The sequence below is a fragment of the Artibeus jamaicensis genome, unplaced genomic scaffold, assembly GCF_021234435.1.
Source record: "Artibeus jamaicensis isolate MK-2021 breed Jamaican fruit bat unplaced genomic scaffold, CSHL_Jam_final contig_476, whole genome shotgun sequence".
Taxonomy (NCBI): Eukaryota; Metazoa; Chordata; class Mammalia; order Chiroptera; family Phyllostomidae; genus Artibeus; species Artibeus jamaicensis.
Window position 1 is genome coordinate 24,123 of NW_026521853.1, and position 19,949 is coordinate 44,071.

Consider the following 19,949-nt stretch of genomic DNA (forward strand, 5'->3'; position numbering starts at 1 on the left):
AAAACAAAGAGCAAAATAGTGAATGCAAATACAACCATATCAATGCCAACCCTAAATGTAAAAGGTCTAAACACTCCACTCAAAAGGCAGAAATTATCAGAGTGGATTTAAAAGGTAAGATGAACTACATACTGCCTATAAAAGACATTCAACAGATTGAAAAGTATAACTGAAAACACAGATTCAGCTGCCTGCCACGACAAAAGCCAAATGTGTGACAGGTGTGCTGGTGTAAAAGGAAATAGGTTTATTCAGGTGCCATCTGGGAAAATGGTGGACTCCTATTTCAAAAACCATCTCCATTCCTGTTCAAGAGAGGTTCTTATAGGGATAGGGAGAGGGGGACTTTTTTTCTATCCAGTTATCTGTCTAGCTTTTGTCACACTGGAGCTCTATCCATTCCTTTTTTCCAGCTTTCAGTGGCTAAGGACCTATCTATTCATCCTTCTAGCTTTTGGCATGTACAGTGTGAGAAATTGCCTCTAAACCAGTTGACCAATGGGGAAGACTCTCTTGTACTCCCTGTTTGTGGTATCAGGGTCAGTGGAAAGGGAATGCTTAAGATCCACTGTCATGAAACCTAGAGGTGCTGTAGCCCTCTACCTGTCTCCCAGCATTGCACATGGAGGTAGCTGGTTGGAGTCCTCCAGGGATCCCCTGAATCCCAGCTCAGCCCTTGTGCTGCTTACCCTTTGTAAGTGGCCAGCTGTTCCCTGGCTCACTTGGCTTCTGGCTGCCCATGCTCTATCTATGGTAACAAAAGAGGAACTTTTTGACATAAAATGGACTTACATCATATATGTGTGCATTAAAAATAGAAAGGCATTAATTCTACAATATGGTTTCTAAGGAAAGGTGACCAGATATTCAACTTTTGCTGATAAATTTGTTTATTTAAACACGCTTGTAATTTGTTTCTAAACATGTGTCTCCCCCTAATTTTTTGTTAACCTGCTCAGTGCTTTATAAATAAAAATATATGTTCAAACTTTAAAAGATGGCAGCAAGGTAGGTGAGAGCAGAGCCCAGATCTCCGTGTGCCCAGCTGGAACACCTAGCCAATCTTCTGAGGAACAGAGTGAACAGCCAGTGGGATCCCAGCTTACATGAAGTTTGGAGGACAAAAATTGTAAAGGACATTGATAAACAGATGATGAGGAGACTTTGCTGGGATGGTAAGGTGGCTGGGATCTGCACAGGGACCTAGGCTGCTTTAGCCCCTGGCCCAGTGCTTTCAAAAGGATATGGGGAGGAGAGTTAGATCACCAGGTGCCTTCCTCACTAGAGCAGGGAGGGCAGCTCAGCACTAGGAGGGACCTCGATGCTGGAGGTTGCCAGGGGCCATAGAGACAAAGTGCGAGACACACAGAGGCGGTATACATCCCTTGGAACTATGGATTCAGGCACCAGAGAAATTGGGGTGCCAGGTAACATCTGGAAAAGGGAGGAGTTGGGTCGTGTCAGACCCTTACTCAGATAGTCTCTGGACTGGTTGGAAATTAGGGCTGTGTGAAAAGCTGTGCACTTGTTAAGAAATGTGGGCATCTGCTTTGTAAGGAATTCTACAGTAGCAGCTGGCTTCCCCAAAGGGTGATTTGAGCTGTGTGTGCCCAGAGACTGAGTGGTTAAGTGAAACTGTGTACCTGAGCTAGTCCCACCCTACATGCCCAGAGGCTGAGTGGCTGAGTGAAACAGGGTGCTCAAGCTTGAATTACACTGCACCCCAAAGACTTCATGGCTTATTTGAGCCTGGTAGCTCACGGAGGACCTGGACCAGAGGCTGGGCTACTGTGAATATTGCAGCCCAGACCTGGTCCTCAACCTCTTAAAACCATAGGAAGGGAAAAAAGCAAAGCCCAGCCTCCCTTTCCAGTGGCATACAGGAAGACCAACAGAACTTGCTGAATGGGTTTAAAGTCAGCAGGAGGCTTATTTTTTCTTTCCTCTATCTTTTTTTCTTCCCCCAAGTGGGACAATAAGATGTTCAGTTATGAAGGTTCCAGAGAAAGATCCAAAGGGGGAGCACAAAGCTAACCCCCAAAACTAAGTAACTGAGACAACTGTCACATTGCTATGCCATAAAGTTGGCATTTTATTGTTTATTTATATTATTATTTTTCCTTATTTTACCACTTTTATTAGCTTTTTTTTTAAAAGATTTTATTTATTTATCTTTAGAGGAGAAGGGAAGGAGAGAAAATTGCCCTACCACTACCTCTTCCTTATCTTTGCTGACTCAATCCACTGAGCTACACCAGCCAGGGCCCTTTATTAGCTTTTTTAATTTTTCTTCTATACATTTAATTTTCCTCATTTTATTTCTCTGTATGTATTTTATTCTCTATGTATTTTAATTTTCAGAGAGAATATCTGTTTAATTGCATTGTTTGACTGGTTTTTCTTATTCTCTCTTTGCTGTATTTTTTAAATTAATTTTATTTAGTTATTTTTCAAGTACAGTTTTTTGTCTATTTTTCCCTTCCCAGCCTTCCCCGCCCCTTGCTCCCCACCTCCCTCCAATTTCCACCCCCCTTAGTTCTTGTCCCTGTGTCCTTCCTATTTATTCCTCGAAATCCCTCACCCTTTTTCCCCTTAACTTCCCTTCCTTCTCCCCTCTGGTCACTATTCCCTTGTTCTCTATTTCATTGTCTTTGTGTTTTTTTTTTCTGCTTGTTTGTTTGTTTTGTTGTTTAGCTTCCTGTTAAAGGTGAGATCATATGGTATTTGTCTTTCAACACCTGGCCTATTTCACTCAGCATAATGCTTTCCAGGTCCAACCATGTTGTTCCAAAAGGTAGTAGCTCCTTCTTTCTCTCTGCAGCATAGAATTCCATTATGTATAGGTACCACAATTTTTTGATCCATTCATTTACTGATGGACACCTAGGTTGCTTCCAACTCTTGGCTATTGTAAATTGTGCTGCTATGAACATTGTGGTGCATAGGTTCTTTGATATTGATGTTTTAGAATTCTTAGGATATAATCCCAGCAGCGGAATTGCTGGGTCAAAAGGCAGGTCAATTTTTATTTTTCTGAGAAAATTCCATGCTGTTTTCCATAAGGGTTGTACCAGTCTGCAATCCCACCAACAGTGAACTAAGAACCCCTTTTCCCCACAACCTCTTCAACATTTGTTGTTTGTTGCTTTGTTTATGATAGCCATCCTGACTGGTATAAAGTGCTATCTCATTGTGGTTTTAATTTGCATCTCTCTGACAGCTAACAATATTGAGCATCTCTTCATGTGTCTCTGAATGTTCTGTATGTCCTCCTTGGAGAAGTGTTTGTTCAGGTCCTTTTCCCACTTTTTAATTGGGTTGGGTGTCTTCTTAGAGTGGTCGTGTAAGTTCTTTGTATATTTTGGAGATTAAAACTTTAATCTTATCATTGGAAAATATGTTTTCCCATACAGTTGGTTGTCTTGCTAATTTAATACTGTTTTCTTTAGCCATGCAGAAGCTTTTTATTTTTATGAGATCCCATTTGTTTATTCTTTCCTTTACATTCCTTGCTCTAGGGGACATATCAGTAAAAAAGTTGCTGCATGAAATATCTGAGATTTTCTTGCCAATGTTCTCCTCTAGGACTTTAATGGTGTCACGACTTATATTTAAGTCTTTTATCAATCTTGAGCTTATTTTTGTATATGGTGTAACTTGTTACTCAAGTTTCATTTTTTTGCTCGTAGCTGTCCAGTTCTCCCAACGCCATTTGTTGAAGAGGCTATCTTTACTCCATTTTATGTTACTGCCCCCTTTGTCGAATATTAATTGACTGTAGAGAGTTGGGTTGATTTCTGGGCTCTCTGTTCTGTTCCATTGGTCTATGTGCCTGTTTTGATGCCAGTACCAGGCTGTTTTGATTACAGTGGCCTTGTAATACAGTTTGATATCAGGTATTGTGATCCCCTCTATTTGTTCTTCTTTCTCAAAAGAGCAGCTGCTATTCGGGCTCCTTTATGGTTCCATATAAATTTTCGAAGTGTTTGTTCTATGTCTGTGAAATATGCCATTGGTACTTTGATAGGTATTGCATTGAATCTGTATATTGCTTTGGGTAGTATGGACATTTTGATGATGTTAATTCTTCCAATCCATGAACAAGGTATATGTTTCCATTTGTTTGTGTCTTCCTTGATTTCGTTCTTCAGGGCTGTGTAGTTTTCTGCATACAGGTTTTTTACCTCCTTAGTTAGGTTTATTCCCAGATATTTTATTTTTCTTTTTGCTATATCAAATGGGATTTTTCTCTTCATTTCTGCTTCTGCTGATTCATTGTTTGTATACAAAAATGCCTTTGATTTCTGGATATTGACTTTGTAACCAGCTGTTTTGCCAAATTCATTAATTAGTTCGAGCAGTTTTTTGGTAGAGTCTATAGGATTTTCCATGTACACTATCATGTCATCTGCAAACAGTGACAGTTTTGTTTCCTCCTTTCCTATTTGGATGCCTTTTGTTTCCTTTTCTTGCCTGATCGCTGTGGCTAAAACTTCAATACTATATTGAATAGAAATAGTGAAAGTGGAAATCCTTGTCTTATTCCTGATCTTAGTGGAAAAGTTTTTAGTTTTTGCCCATTGAGTATGATATTGGCTGTAGGTCTCTCATATATCGCCCTTATTATATTGAGGAATGCTCCCTCTATTCCCACTTTGCTGAGTGTTTCTATCATAAATGGGTATTGTACCTTATCAAAAGCTTTTTCCGCGTCTATTGATATGATCATGTGATTTTTGTCTTTGCTTTTGTTTATGTGATGTATTACACTTACTGATTTGCGAATATTGAACCGTCCTTGCATCCCTGGGATGAATCCGACTTGGTCATGGTGTATGATCTTTTTTATATATTGTTGGATGCGATTTGCCAATATTTTGTTGAGGATTTTAGCATATATGTTCATCAGCGCTATTGGCCTGAAGTTTTCTTTCTTTGTTGTGTCTCTATCTGGTTTTGGAATTAAGATGATGCTGGCTTCATAAAAAGCATTTGGGAGTTTTCCATCCTTATGAATTTTTTGTAATAGTCTGTGGAGAATAGGGGTTAGCTCTTCCTTAAATGCTTTGTAGAATTCTCCTGTGAAACCGTCTGGTCCTGGGCTTTTGTGTGATGGGATTTTTTTGATTACTGCTTCAATTTCTTTTGCTGTTATTGGTGTATTTAGATTTTCTGCTTCTTTTTCACTGAGTTTTGGAAGATTGTATTTTTCTAGAAATGTGCCCATTTCCCCTAGGTTTTCAAATTTCTTGGCATACAGTTCTTCATAGTAATTTCTTACAATCCCTTCTATTTCTCTGGTATCAGTTGTAATCTCTCCTTTTTCAATTCTGATTGTGTTTATTTGTGTCCTTCCCTTCTTTTCTTGATGAGCCTACTTAAAGGCTTGTCTATTTTGTTTATCTTCTCAAAGAACCAACTCCTGGATTCATTGATCCTTAAAATTGTGCTTTCAGTTTCTATGTCATTTAATTCTGCTCTAATCTTGGTTATTTCCTTCCTTCTGCTTGTTCTGGGCTGTCTTTGTTGTTTGTTCCTTGAGTTCTTGCAGGCGTAGGGTTAGGTTGTTTGTTTGAAATTTTTCTATGTTCTTTAGGTAGGCCTGTATTGCTATAAACTTCCCTCTCAGGACTGCCTTCGCTGTGTCCCATAAGTTTTGCGTTGTTGTGAGATCATTTTCATTTGTTTCCAGAAACGTTTTGATTTCTTCCCTAATTTCATTCTTGACCCAATCATTGTTTAATAGCATACCATTCAGTCTCCATGATTTTGGGTGCTTTGGGTTTTTTTCTTTGGGGTTGGTTTCTAATTCCAGTCCCTTGTGGCCAGAGAAAATGCTTGGTATGATTTCCATGTTCTTGAATTTGTTGAGGCTCATTTTGTGTCCTATCATGTGGTCTATCTTTGAGAATGTTCCATGTGCATTTGAAAAGAATGTGTATTTAGCTTCTTTGGGATGAAGGGCTCTATATATATCAGTTAAGTCCATTTCATCTAGGGTGTTGTTTAATGCCACAATATCTTTGTTGATAATTTGTTTGGAAGATCTGTCCATTTTTGATAGTGGGGTGTTCAAATCCCCTACTATAATTGTGTTGCTGTCAATATCTTTCTTGAAGTCCTCTAAGATTTTCTTGATATATTTGGGTGCCCCTATGTTTGGTGCATATATGTTTACAATGTTAATGTCTTCTTGGTGGATTCTTCCCTTGAGTATAATGAAGTGACCTTCTGGGTCTCTCTTTATAGCCTTTTTTTTGGAGTCTATTTGTCTGATATGAGAATTGCTACCCCAGCTTTTTTTTCTTGTCCATTTACTTGGAAAACTTGTTTCCAGCCTTTCACTTTTAGTCTGTGATGGTCTTTTGACCTGAGGTGAGTCTCTTGTAGGCTTAATATGTGTGGGTCATGCTTTCTTATCCATTGAGCTATTCTGTGTCTTTTGATTGGAGCATTTAATCCATTTACGTTTAAGGTCATTATTGATAGGTACTTATTCATTGCCATTTTTGTACCTGTGTTCCTCTCTGTCTCCCTCTTATCCTTCCTTCCCTTAAAGCAGTCCTTTTAGTGTTTCTTGTAGAGCTGGTTTGGGGGAGGTGTATTCTTTTAGGCTTCTTTTGTCTTGGAAGCTCTTTATTTGGCCATCCATCTTGATTGAGAGCCTTGCTGGGTAAAGTAGCCTTGGTTGAAGGCCTCTGGTTCTCATTACTTGGAATATTTCTTGCCATTCTCTTCTTGCTTGAAGTGTTTCCATTGAGAAGTCGGTAGCTAACCTTATTGGGGCTCCCTTGTATGTTATTTCTTTTTTTCTCCCTTGCTGCCTTTAAGATTCTCTCTTTGTCTTGGAATTTTGCCATTTTGATGATGATGTGTCTTAAAGTGGGCTTCCTTGGGTTCCTCTTGACTGGGACTCTCTGTGATTCCTGGATTTGTGAGACTTTTTCTCTTATCAAATTAGGGAAATTTTCTCTCATTACTCGTTCAAATACGTTTTCTATCCCTTGTTCTTCTTCTTCTCCTTCTGGTATTCCTATTATTCGGATATTATTACGTTTCATAGTGTCTTGCTTTTCTCTTAATCCCTCTTCATTCTTCCTGAGCCTCTTTTCATTTTCTTGCTCTTTCTGTGAGATGCTGTCTACCTTGTCCTCCAACTCACTAATCCTATCCTCCGCTTCATCTATCCTACTTTGGAAACTTTCTGCTGTTTTCTTCAATTCGGAAATTGTATTCTTCATTTCCTCTTGTCTCTTGCTGATAGTCTCCATTTCCTTTTTCATGTTGCTGTAGTTTGCAGAGAGATCATTATAGTTCCCCTGTAGTTTCTGGTAGTTCACTGTGAGCTCTTTAAACTTCATAATAACCAGTGCTTTGAATTCACTATCTGATAGTGGATCAGCCTCTATTTCATCTAACATTCTTTCTGAAGTTTCTGCTTTTTCTTTCATTTGGGGATTGTTTCTTTGTCTTCCCATTGTTTGAGACTCTTCTTGTTAGTCTCTGCTTCTAAAATTGATCTGTTCTGAAACCCTGGTTTTATGGTGTAAACTTCTGTGGTATGATCCTTGTGAAGTTCAGTGGTGCAGACTCCTTGAAGTTTCTTGATGTTCTTCATCTCCACCTACTCTCACGCTGGTCCTCGCGCTGGTCCCTGCGTTGGTCGCCTACCACTGCTTCATGTCCCGGCTCTAGTAGCTGCCTCCTGAAGCACCCAGTCCCGTCACTATGTCCATGGCACAGAGGCTGGGAATGTCCCAGCTCCCATATCTGCCTCCTCTGCCACCCAGGGCCGTCACAGGGGTTTGGAGAGTTCTGGCTCCCGTACCTGACTCCCCAGAGTCCAGTCCAGTCACTACGGCAGCAGCAGAGGGGCTGAGAACGTCCAGGCTCCCCGGCTCCCGTAGCTGGTTCCTCAGGGCCCAGGCCTGTCTCTATGGCGGCGTCACAGGGGCCGAGAATGTCCCCGCTCCGGTTCCTGACTCCTCTGTCTCTCAGGACCGTCACAGGGGCTTGGAGTGTCGGGCTCCCGTACCTGACTCCCCAGCTCCCAGGCCTGTTGCTCTGGCACCAGCACTGTTGCCGCATGAGACCCAGCCCCAGTAGCTGACTCTGCCGCCATCTGGTGTTTCAGCATCGGTCACAATCTCTGGTCTTTTAATTTCATAAATGCTGGGTAACCGATGGTTTATTGTGCTGTTTCTCTATAGATCTGCCAGGATTTTCACCCATGAATACAGGAGCTAGCATCAGCTCCATCTTACTCCGTCGCCATCTTCCCAGCATCCTTCTCTCTTTACTGTATTTTAATTTTCCTTCTTTCACTTCACTGGTATTCCAGTAACACACTACTCTTGAATGTGTACTTTCCGTGCTGGTTGTCTAAATCATGTATTTCTTGTCATGTTATTGTTGTTCCAGTACTATTGTAAATAATAATGTTCCATACAATTGTATGTACTACACAGCAACCCTCCATGATCTTAGCCCATTTCACTTTATTCTTGAGCATTATTATTGTTATGGTTAACTCTATTCCATCTAACACTATGCCTACTTTCTATCCTTTACTCTCACTATATCTCATCATCTAATTTTGCATAAGCACTCTTTTCTGGATTCATTTACAATCATCCTCGCCTCTAACAAGAGTCTTATCTCTCACCTTTTATAAAAAGCGGCTAGTTGGGTAAAATATCACAGTTAATGCTATACTTATCCAAAGAATCTACTATCTCTTCTCTGCTTGCTGGCACTTTAAATCCCATAAAATACTATCCCACTGTCTTAACCCATTTTGCCTACCCTCTACCACTGATCACATGCAAGAATAGGTGGGAACTGCAAACATCAGTATACCTGCTGGAGGAGAGAACCCACCAACAAAAGAACCACAAAAGGGTAAAACTGCAAGTGCAACAAGAGAGCCCACACAAACAGAAGAAAGGGCAAACCTAGAGTGTTCAGACAAAAAGATAAAGAAGACCACATTACTGAACTCCATAGAATTCCTACCATAGAAGTTTACCCTACAAAGTTAGCTAGCAAAGTGAAACATCAGGAAGTTCAGACACAAACAAAAGAAGTCACCTAAAATAGGGGGACAAAGAAGAACCTGCAATAAAAAGGAATGTAACACTTCCCATTAAAAGAGCTAAACAAAATTGAGGTAAGCAAATTATTAGATATAGAATTCAAAATAATGGTTATAAAGATGCTCAAGAAACTCACAGAAAACAAGGAACTGAGTGAGAACTACAACAGTATGAAAAAGGAAGGAGAAACTATAAACAAAAACCAAGAAGAAATGAAAAATAAAATCTCAGAAATAAAATACACACTAGAAGGAATTACAAGCAGGCTGAATGAAGCAGAGAATTGAATCAGTGAGATGGAGGAGAAGGTAGAAAAAAATTCCCAGATAGAGAAAGGGAAAAGAGGCTCAGAAAGAATGAAGAGGTGGTAACAGAGCTGCAAGACAATATGAAACATAATAATATCCATATACTAGGGATACCAGAAGAAGAAGAAAAAGAAGAAGAGCAAGGGATAGAAAACCTGATTGAAAAGGTAATGATGGAAAACTTCCCTAATTTGATGAGAGAAAAACTCACACAAATCCAGGAAACACAGAGTCCCAATCAAGAGAAACCCAAAGAGGCCCACTTCAAGACATGTCATAATTAAAATGGCAAAATTCTACAATAAAGAAAGAATCCTAAAGGCAGCGAAAGTAAAAGAGGAAGTAACATACAAGGGAGCCCTGATAAAACTAGCAGCTGACTTCTCAATGGAAATGCTCCAAGCCAGAAGGGAATGCAAAGAATTTATCAAGAAATAAAAACCAAAGCCCTGCAGCCAAGATTACTCTATCCAGCAAGGCCCTTAATTAAAATGGAAGGCCAAATAAAGAACTTCCTGGACAAAAGAAGTCTAAAAGCAAACACCTCCACCAAACCAGCTCTGCAAGAGATGCTAAAGGGACTGCTCTAAGAAAAGGAAGAAAAAGAACAAGAGAGAGAGGAACACAGGTACTACAATAAAATGGAAATGAATAAGTACTTATCAATAACAACCTTAACTGTAAATGTATTCAGTGCTTCAATCAAAAGACATAGAATAGCTGAATGAATAAGAAAGCATGATCCACACATATGCTGCCTCCAGGAGATACACCTCAGGACAAAAGACCTACACAGACTGAAAGTGAAGGGCTAGAAACTAATTTCCCAAGCAAATGGACAGCAAAAGGAAACCAGGGTAGCAATACTCATATCAGACAAAATAGACTCTAAAAAAAAGGGCCATAAAAAGAGACCCAGGAAGACTCCCCAACTTTTTTTATGAATCTAGCATCATCCTAATCATCTTTATCTGGTTACCAGATAAAGACACAACAAAGAAAAAAACATCAGGCCAATATTGCTGATGAATATAGATGCTAAAACCCTTGACAAAATATTGGCAATACATTAAAAGATCATACACCATGACCAAGTGTGATTCATTCCAGGGTGCAGGGATAGTACATTCTTCACAAATCAATAAACATAATATATTACATAAAAAAAGCAAAGACAAAAAGCACATGATCATATCAATAGATGCAAAGAAAGATTTGATAAGTTACAATACCTATTTATGATTAAAACACTCAGCCAAGTTGAAATAGAGGGAGCATTCCTCAACCTAATAAAGGCCATATATGAGAGAACTACAGCCAACATCATACTCAATGGGCAGAAACTAAAAACTGTCCCACTAAGATCAGGAACAAGACAAGTTGTCCTCTTCCATCATTTCTGTTCAACATAGTATTGGAAGTGCTAGTCCCAGAAAGCAGACAAGAAAAGGAAATAAATGGTATCAATATTGGAAAAGAAGAAATAAAACTGTTATTGTTTGCAGGTGACATAATAGTAGACATAGATAATCCTATAGACACCAAAAAACTGCTCAACCTTATAAATGAATTTGGAAAAACTGCAGGATACAAAGTTAATATTCAGATATCAAAGGTATTTTTGTACACCAATAATGAAATATCAAAAACAGAAATCATAAAAATACCATTTGATACAGCAACAAGAAAAATAAAATACCTTGTAATAAACCTAATCAAGGTAACAAAAGACCTGTACTCAGAAAACTACACAACACTGAAGAAAGGAATTAAGGAAGGCACACACAAAAAATGGAAGCATATACCATGTTCATGGATCAGAAAAATTAATATCACCAAAATGTCCATACCACCCAAAGCAATTTATAGATTCAATGAAATACCTATTAAAGTACCAATGGCATATGTCACAGATATAGAACAAACACTTCAAAAATTTATACAGAACCATAAATGACCTCTGAAACACTGGAGCAATTTTGAGAAAGAAGAATAAAGTAGGAGGGATCACAATACATAATATCAAAGTATATTACATGGACCCTATAGTCAAAACAGTCTGGTACTCACATAAGAATCAACACACAGATCAATGGAACAGAATATAGAGCCCAGAAATAAACCCAAGACTCCATGGTCAATTAATGTTTGAGAAAGTAAGAAGAAGCATAAAATAGATTAAAAATAGCCTCTTCAACAAATAGTGTTTGGAGATCTGGACAGCTACATGCAAAAGTATGAAACTTGACCACTAACTTACACCATACACAAAAATAAACTCAAGATAGAGAAAAGGTTAAATAGAAGTCATGATACCATAAAGTCCTAGAGGAGAACATAGGCAGAAAAATCTCAGATATTTCAAGCAGTGATCATTTGCCAATGATACCTTAGACAAGGATTTGATCTTCAAAATACATGAAGAACTCACAGGACTCCACTCTAAGAAGACAACACAATTTAAAAAATGGGCAAAGGACTTGAACAGACACTTGTCCAAACAGGACATACAGAAGGTCCAGATACATATGAAAAGATGCTCAGTATTGCTAGCAACCAGAGAGATGCAAATTAAAACCACAATGAGATACCACTTCACACTGTCTGAATGATCATCATAAACAAAGCAACAAATAAGTGTCAGAAAGGTTGTGGAGAAAAGGGAACCCTAGTGCACTGTTGGTGGGATTGCAGACTGAAACAACCACTATGGAAAGCAGTATGGAATTTTCTCAGAAAACTATAAATGGACCTGCCTTTTGACTTGGCAGTTCCACTCTAGGATTATATACTAAGAACACTAAAACACCAATCCACAAGAATCTACGCACCCCAATATTCACAGAAGCACAATTTACAATAGGCAAGTACTGAAAGCAACCTAAGTGACCTTCAGTAAATGAATGGGTCAAAAACTATGGTACATTTACACAAAGAAACTTTATGCAGTAGAAAGAAAGAAGGAGCTCCTACCCTTTGCAATAGCATGGATGGAACTGGAGAGCATTATGCTAAGTGAAATAAGCCAGGTGGTAAAAGACAAATACCATATGATCTCACTTTTAACTGGAACCTAATCAACAAAAGGAAAAGGCAAGCAAAATATAACCAAAGACATTGAAATTAAGAATGAACTGACATTCAGAGGGGAGAGGGGCAGGAATAATGGGGAAAAAGGGTGAAGCGTTTACAGGAACAACTATAAAGTACACCTGGACAAAACAAGGGGGGACTGGAATGAGTGGAGGGAGGTGGGGATGGCTGGGATTGTGGGGAAGGGTGGGAGGAAAAGGCAGAAAACTGTACTTGAACAATAAAATTCACAAGTATTTAATAAAAATATATACATATGTTGAAATAAAATATTATTAGTTGCTGTAAAAATATGGAATAGATATATCAGAGGTTACATACACAAGTTCTGTTATCAATCAAAATAGACATAATATTATTATATCGACAATATAGATATGCTATATAAAACATGATACTTCAGGAAAAAAGAGTTACATTTCATAATTATTAAGTACTCAATTGATTAGGAAGATACAATATTTATAAAAGTATACACATACAACAGTCTTAAAGTACATAAATAAGAAACTGGTGGAATTTAATTAGAGATTTCAACTCTTTATTCCTTTTTTTAAATATACTTTATTGATTATGCCATTACAGTTGTTCTATTTCCCCCCTTCATTCCCCTCCCCCCTGCACACCCCTCCCCCACCATCCCCCCTTTAGTTTATGACCACGTGTCTCAAGTTCTTTAGATTCTATATTTACCCTATTATTCTTGCCATCCCCCCATCTATTTTCTACCTACCGTCTGTGCTACTTATTTTCTGTACCTTCTCCCCCCTTCTCCTCCCACTCCCCTGTAGCTAACCCACCATGTGATCTTCATTTCTATGGTTCGCTCCTGATCTAGCTGTCCTCTTAGTTTGCTTTTGTTTCAGGTAACTCCTTATTCTTAATAATCCGTAAAATACCCTGGCTGGTGTAGCTCAGTGGATTGAGCGCGGGCCCGTGAAGCAAAGGGTCACTGGTTCAATTCCCAGTCAGGGCACATGCCTGGGTTGCAGGCCAGGTCCCCAGTGGGGGACACATGAGAGGCAACCACACATTGATGTTTCTCTCTCACTCTTTCGCCTTCCTTGCCCTCTCTCTAAAAAAAAAAAACTAAAATATTTAGCCCTGGCTGGTATAGCTCAGTGGATTGAGCTCGGGCCTGCGAACCAGACAATCGCGGTTCGATTCCCAGTCAGGGCACATGCCTGGGTTGCAGGCCAGTTCCCTGCAGGCCACTTCCCAGCAGGGGATGCACAAAGGGCAACCATACATTGATGTTTCTCTCCCTTTCTCCTTCCCTTCCCCTCTAAAGATAAATAAATAAGTTTAAAAAAATAATCTGTAAAATAACTAGAAGTACAATCAGCAAGAAGATGAAATATGTATTATTAATCAATTTGCCCTAATTTACATATAAACACCACCAGAAATCACTAAGGCAAGATGGCAGCCACCAAGAGCAAACCCAGCATGGAGGCTTGGTGATTCAAGCAAAGAGACAAAAAAAAACAAACAAAAAGATGGCAGGCTGCCAGCTAAGCAGCTGGACTCTACAGAGGAGGTGAAGGAGAAAGATAAAGATAAAGACCAACCTTATCCAAGCTCTTGTTTGCAATGGTAAGTGGAAAAAATAAGGAACAGAGTATCATCTTTTCCTCCAGGGGAATACATTTTACAGCAAAGCATCAAATGCAAAACTTAAGAATGTTGATGCCTCATTCTAAAGCATATCCTAAATGGGTCATAAAATAAGTTATTTGACATGAGTGGGCTTTGTAAAATGAAAAACTGCAGTAAATGTATCTATTTTGAGGTCAAGAAGAAATAAAATCTCTACATGTGTCTTTAAATTTCACCTCATGGACCATTTGCAAAATTACTACTTCAAAGTATTTTCATACTCTTGCCCAAGTAAAGATAACTGGAAACTGTTTGAAAGGCTCTCAGGCCCCTTTTGTTTTTTGGCCTTGCTTTTGATCAATTACCACATTATGCTTTTTTAGAAGAATCCTTAGTTCAGATTTTCAGCATACCAGGTACCATTCCAAAAACCAATCATTTGTGGACCATGTTTTTACTCTCACAGTTTTGGATAATTGTAAATGGTTGCAGAACTCTGAGATCATAGAAGATGCTGCTTTTGTAGACTAGGTCCTTGTTTTGTCTTAAATCTCATATAGATTTTCTTTTATTTATGTTTTTATTATTTATTTATTTATTTATTTATTTATTAACATTTTTTATTGATTATGCCATTACATTTGTTCTATTCCCCCCTCCATTCCACTCCACCCTGCATATTCCTCCCCCACCATTCCCCCCTTTAGTTCATGAACACGTGTCTCAAGTTCTTTAGATTCTGTATTTCCCCTACTATTCGTACCCTCCCCCTATCTATTTTCTATCTACTGTCTATGCTACTTATTTTCTGTACCTTCTCCCCCCTTCTCCTTCTCCCACTCTCCTGTTGCTAATCCTCCCATGATCTTCCTTTCTATGGTTCACTCCTGATCTAGCTGTCCTCTTAGTTTGCTTTTGTTTTAGGTGTGGTTGTTGATAACTGTGAGTTTGCTGTCCTTTCACTGTTCAACTTTTTAATCTTCTTTTTCTTAGGTAAGTCCCTTTAACATTTCATATAATAAGGGCTTGGTGATGATGAACTCCTTGAGTTTGGTCTTATCTGAGAAGCACTTTATCTGTCCTTCCATTCTAAATGAAAACTTTGCTGGATAGAGCAATTTTGGTTGTAGGTCTTTGGTTTTCATGACTTGGAATACCTCTTTCCAGCCCCTTCTTGCCTGTAAGGTCTCTTTTGAGAAATCTGCTGACAGTCTGATGGGAACTCCTTTGTAGGTGACTGCCCCCTTATCTCTTGCTGCTTCTAGGATTCTCTCCTTCATTTTAATCTTGGCTAATGTAATGATGATGTGCCTTGCTGTGTTTCTTCTTGGGTCCAACTTCTTTGGGACTCTCTGAGCTTCCTGGACTTCCTGGAAGTCTATTTCCTCTGCCAGAACGGGGGAGTTCTCTTTTATTATTTGTTCAAATAAGGTTTCCACTTGTGACTGTTCCTCTTCCCCTTCTGGTACCCCTATAATTCGGATGTTGAAACGTTTAAAGATGTCCTGGAAGCTCCTAAGCCTCTCCTCATTTTTTTGAATTCTTGTTTCTTCATCCTTTTCTATTTAGTCATTTTTTCCTTCCTTCTGGTCTACTCCCTTGATTTGAGTCCCAGTCTCCTTTCCATTACTATTGGTTTCCTGTGCATTACCATTCATTTCAATTAGTTTAGCTTTCATATGTTTCTCTAATTTGTGACTAAAATCAACCAGTTCTGTGAGGATCCTGATCACCAGTGTTTTGAACTGTGCATCTGAAAGTTTGGCTATTTCTTCATTGCTTAGATTTATCGGCTCTGGGGCTCTGAGTTGTTCTTGAGCCATTTTTGGTCTGTTCGCACCCTTTAAGTATGAGGAACGGAGCCTTAGTTGTTTACCAGGGTAGGGCCACCCAGGTTGCTGGTTTGTGACGCTGTATGTGGGGCAGGTGTTAGAGAGGGAGCAATGGCGGTCCTCTTTGCTAGCCCAGTCTGTCTCTCCACTCCCCCCGGCCTGTTTATCCGATCAGAATTGTGGGAGCCTGCTGCCCCGTGCTGTGCGGTCTCAATGCTCACCTCTTCACTGGTTTATCTGCACACAAATGCACGACCTACCGCAGACAGCCAGCCGCGCCTCTTCCCTGTGTGCGCCCGTAGCTAGCCTACACCTGTGATCCTCGCCTTCGGCTGCTTGCACACCACCCAGTCAGGGATCTTTTTGGTCAACCCGCTCCACTGCTGGCTTCTCCCCTCTTACCAGTTTAGCTGAGCATTTCATTTTTTTCGGACTCTATTGTCGATTTTCTGTGTGGTTTGGTTGTGTTTATTGTTGTTAAAAATTTGTTGTTCTTAGATTTGGTTGTGTGCGGATACAAGGTGTTTCCACCTACACCTCCGTCTTGGCGAAAGTCCCTCAAGATTTTCTAATGAAGATTCTGAGGAACAACTTTATATGAAGAGCATTACTACCAGTCACAAAACATGCGCTGATGGGTCCTAAGATCCATCACGGCTCCAAAATACAAAGAGAAACAGCAACTTAAAGTGCAACAGACACTAAGAAAAAATGAACCAAAGGCTATTCTTCCACATGATCCTACTGCACATGTTTTTCTTATACCTGGTGTGAAAGAAACCAATAGAAATACAATGGGTAAAACCAGAGCCAAAAGTTGACCTGAAAGCAAGAAAGAAAAGGGTTTACAAATGACAAATTTAAAAAAAAATGAAATGAAGGTAAACAGTGGGAATCCACAAAAATCAGTGAATAACTATTTTTTCAGTTATTTTATATTTATTTTGTATTTAATGTGTAATATTTTTATTACCCAAGACTATCTTATATCTAATTAGTATGGCATTTAAAAGAAAGAAAAAATTAAAATCTTGAGATTTCATTGGTATCTGTTTTTCTAGGTAAGATATCACCAGAACGCAAATAAATTAAATTAAATACACCACTCAACAACTGTACAATATACATTCACTCAAGCACTCATGGAACATTCTCCAGAATAGATCATATGCTAAGATAAAGAACAATTCTCAACATATTTATAATTATTCAAATCATATAAAGTATGCTCTCAGATCACAAAGAAATTAAATTATAATTTAAAAATAGGTTGGAATCTAGAATATCCCAAAATATCTGGACATTAAACAAAATACTTCTGAATAACCCATAGCAAAAAAGCAATTATAAGGGAATTCAGAAAATATTTTGAGCTGACTAAAAGAAAGGCAATGTAACAAATTTATGGAGTATTTATAAATTTGAAATCACTGTATCAGAAAAAAAAGGATTAAAGCACCAATTGAAGGTTACAGAATAAGCAACTAAAATAGAAGCAAACTAGACATAAAGAAGGAAAAAATAAAAGAAATAATGAAAATTAAAACATAGGTCCATCAAATAGAGAGATAAATAAAGAAAAATTAGTAAAATCAAAATTTGGTTCTCTGAAAATATAAACAAAACTGACCAACATTCAGGCAAAATAAACTGTAGCAATACAGTAAAATATCAAAATATCAGAATTAAAAATTAAAGATTCACACATAGAGAGAAGCTCTGGAGGTGAGGATTGGGGGAGTGGAGGGATCAAAAAATGAAAACATCCTCATGGACACAAAAATAGTGTAGTGATTGATGAGAAAAGGTGAGTGGGTGGAGGTAGAAGAGTGTATGAGGGAGATAGATGGCAATGGAAAAAGTGTAAGAAAAGAAATAAAAAGTCACTTTGGACCAAAGAAATTATTAAAGAGAAGATTTCTATACTGACTATATAATTAAAATGGGAATATTATGAAAATTGAAGAAAATAAATTAAATAACTTTGATGACATAGAAAAATTCCTTAAAGAAAACAGATCAAAAGCAATTCAAGAAGACATAGAAAACATGCATAAACTATATAACATATTCAGAAATAGAATTATTTATTAAAAATTTTCCCCAAAGAAAATCACTGATGGCTTAATTGGTACAGTAGAAATAAGACCCAATCACCAAGCACTTTCAAAAAAGAAAAAGAAAAAAGGATTGAACCTTTTCCAACTAATTTATTCTGAGGCCAGTATTTATTACCTTAATGTCATCACCAGACAAATATATTGCAAGCATATAAATATGTCTAAATTCTCCTCATGAACATACCTGCAAATATCCTTAATAAAATGTTAATATAACTCATCCCATAACATTATAATAGGTATTAGCACTAAGACCAAGTCAAATGAAAGGTTGATTTAATATCTGAAATCATTTCATGTAATATACCATATTAATAGAACAAAGGACAAAAATCATATCTGAGTAGATGCAGATAAAGCATTTGTCAATAACACACTTCTTGATGAACTAGTAGTGGAAGAAATTTCCTCCACCAGATAAAAAGCATTTATGGAAAAAACAACAGTTATCATTAAACTTAATGATGAAAATGCTGATTGTTTTATCCATAAGATCAGAAATAAGGAGGGAAATTCTCTTTAATCACTTTGATCTAACATTTTACTGGAGATTTCTGTCAGTGAAATAAGGCAAGAGAGAGAAAGCAGACAGATTAAAATGAAGAGAAATTTTATTTGCAAATGACAGAGTCTCATAGGTAGATAATCCCAATGCATTAAAAACCAAACAAAGCAAAATAAGCAAAACCATATGCCATAAAATAGAGTTTAAAAAGTCACAGGTATTTTGAAATACTACCAACAATTAATTGGGAAACAAAAGTAAGAAAATAATTTCATGAAAACGGAATTGAAGAGATAAACTTCTTAGAAATAAAATTAAACAAAATTAGTTCAAGGCTTGTAAACTGAAAACAAGAAAACACTTAGGCAAATTTTTAACGATGTAAATAACCATCAATAGGTTGAAGGATATAATACTGTCAAGAAAGAAATTCTTCCCCAAAGTGGTCTAAAATCAGTGCAATTCTTATCAAAATGCCAATAGGCTTTTTTTTTTGTAGTAGAAATTGATAAACTGATCCTCAAGGACAGACGGAAATACAAAGGACCTAAAAAGGCAACAACAAATTTGAAAAAGAACAAAGTTGAAACACTTAACTTTCTTATTTCATAGTCACTCTAAAGGCAGAATTATCAGACAGTTAGATATTGGGGCAAGGTTTGGAAAATAAACAATAAAACAAAATTGAGAATCCATAAATAAGCATTTATATTTACATTAAACTAATTTTTGATAAATGTGCCAAGACAATTAAAAGCAGAAAGGACAGACTTTTCTACAAAATTGTACTGGGAAATGAAAGACAAGAAAAACTGAGACTGTTACTCTCACAATATACATAAAAATTAACACAAAATAAGATTGCTAAAACTATAAAACTTCTGGAATGAAAGATGGAGCTTTTCTTCTATTTTTCATTCTAGAAGCTTTATAATTCTATATTTGGTAAGGGACATGTACTCAGGATATACACGCAGAATGTTTTCAGGTTAATAGTAAGAAAAAAACCACAAATATTAAAATGGGTAAAATAATTTATTAGACATTTTTCAAGAAGATAGACAAGTGACTAATAGCATAAAAAGTTGCTCCACATGATTAGTGATTGTGGAAATGAAAATTAAGACCTCTTTGAAATGTTATTTCACTCTTCCCACAGTGACTACAATGAAATGACAGACAGTATTAAGTATTGACTATCATGTGGGGAAATTGGAATTCTCATGCATTTCTGAAAGGAATGTAAAAATGGTAAAGCCATTATTCAAAAACAGTTTGGCAGTTTCTCAGAAACTTAAACAAACAACACACAATATACCAATTCCATTTCTAGGGTCAAAGAAAATCAAAACATATAAACATGTACAGAGATGCAGGCAAATATTCATATCATTTTT

At 37.6% G+C, this 19,949-nt stretch overlaps 1 pseudogene; it reads left to right on the forward strand.

Moving 5' to 3' along the window:
• Window positions 1–1,321: 1,321 nt before the first annotated feature.
• Window positions 1,322–16,782, forward strand: LOC119058993 (ribosome biogenesis protein BRX1 homolog; annotated as a pseudogene).
• The last annotated feature ends 3,167 nt before the right edge of the window (window positions 16,783–19,949 follow it).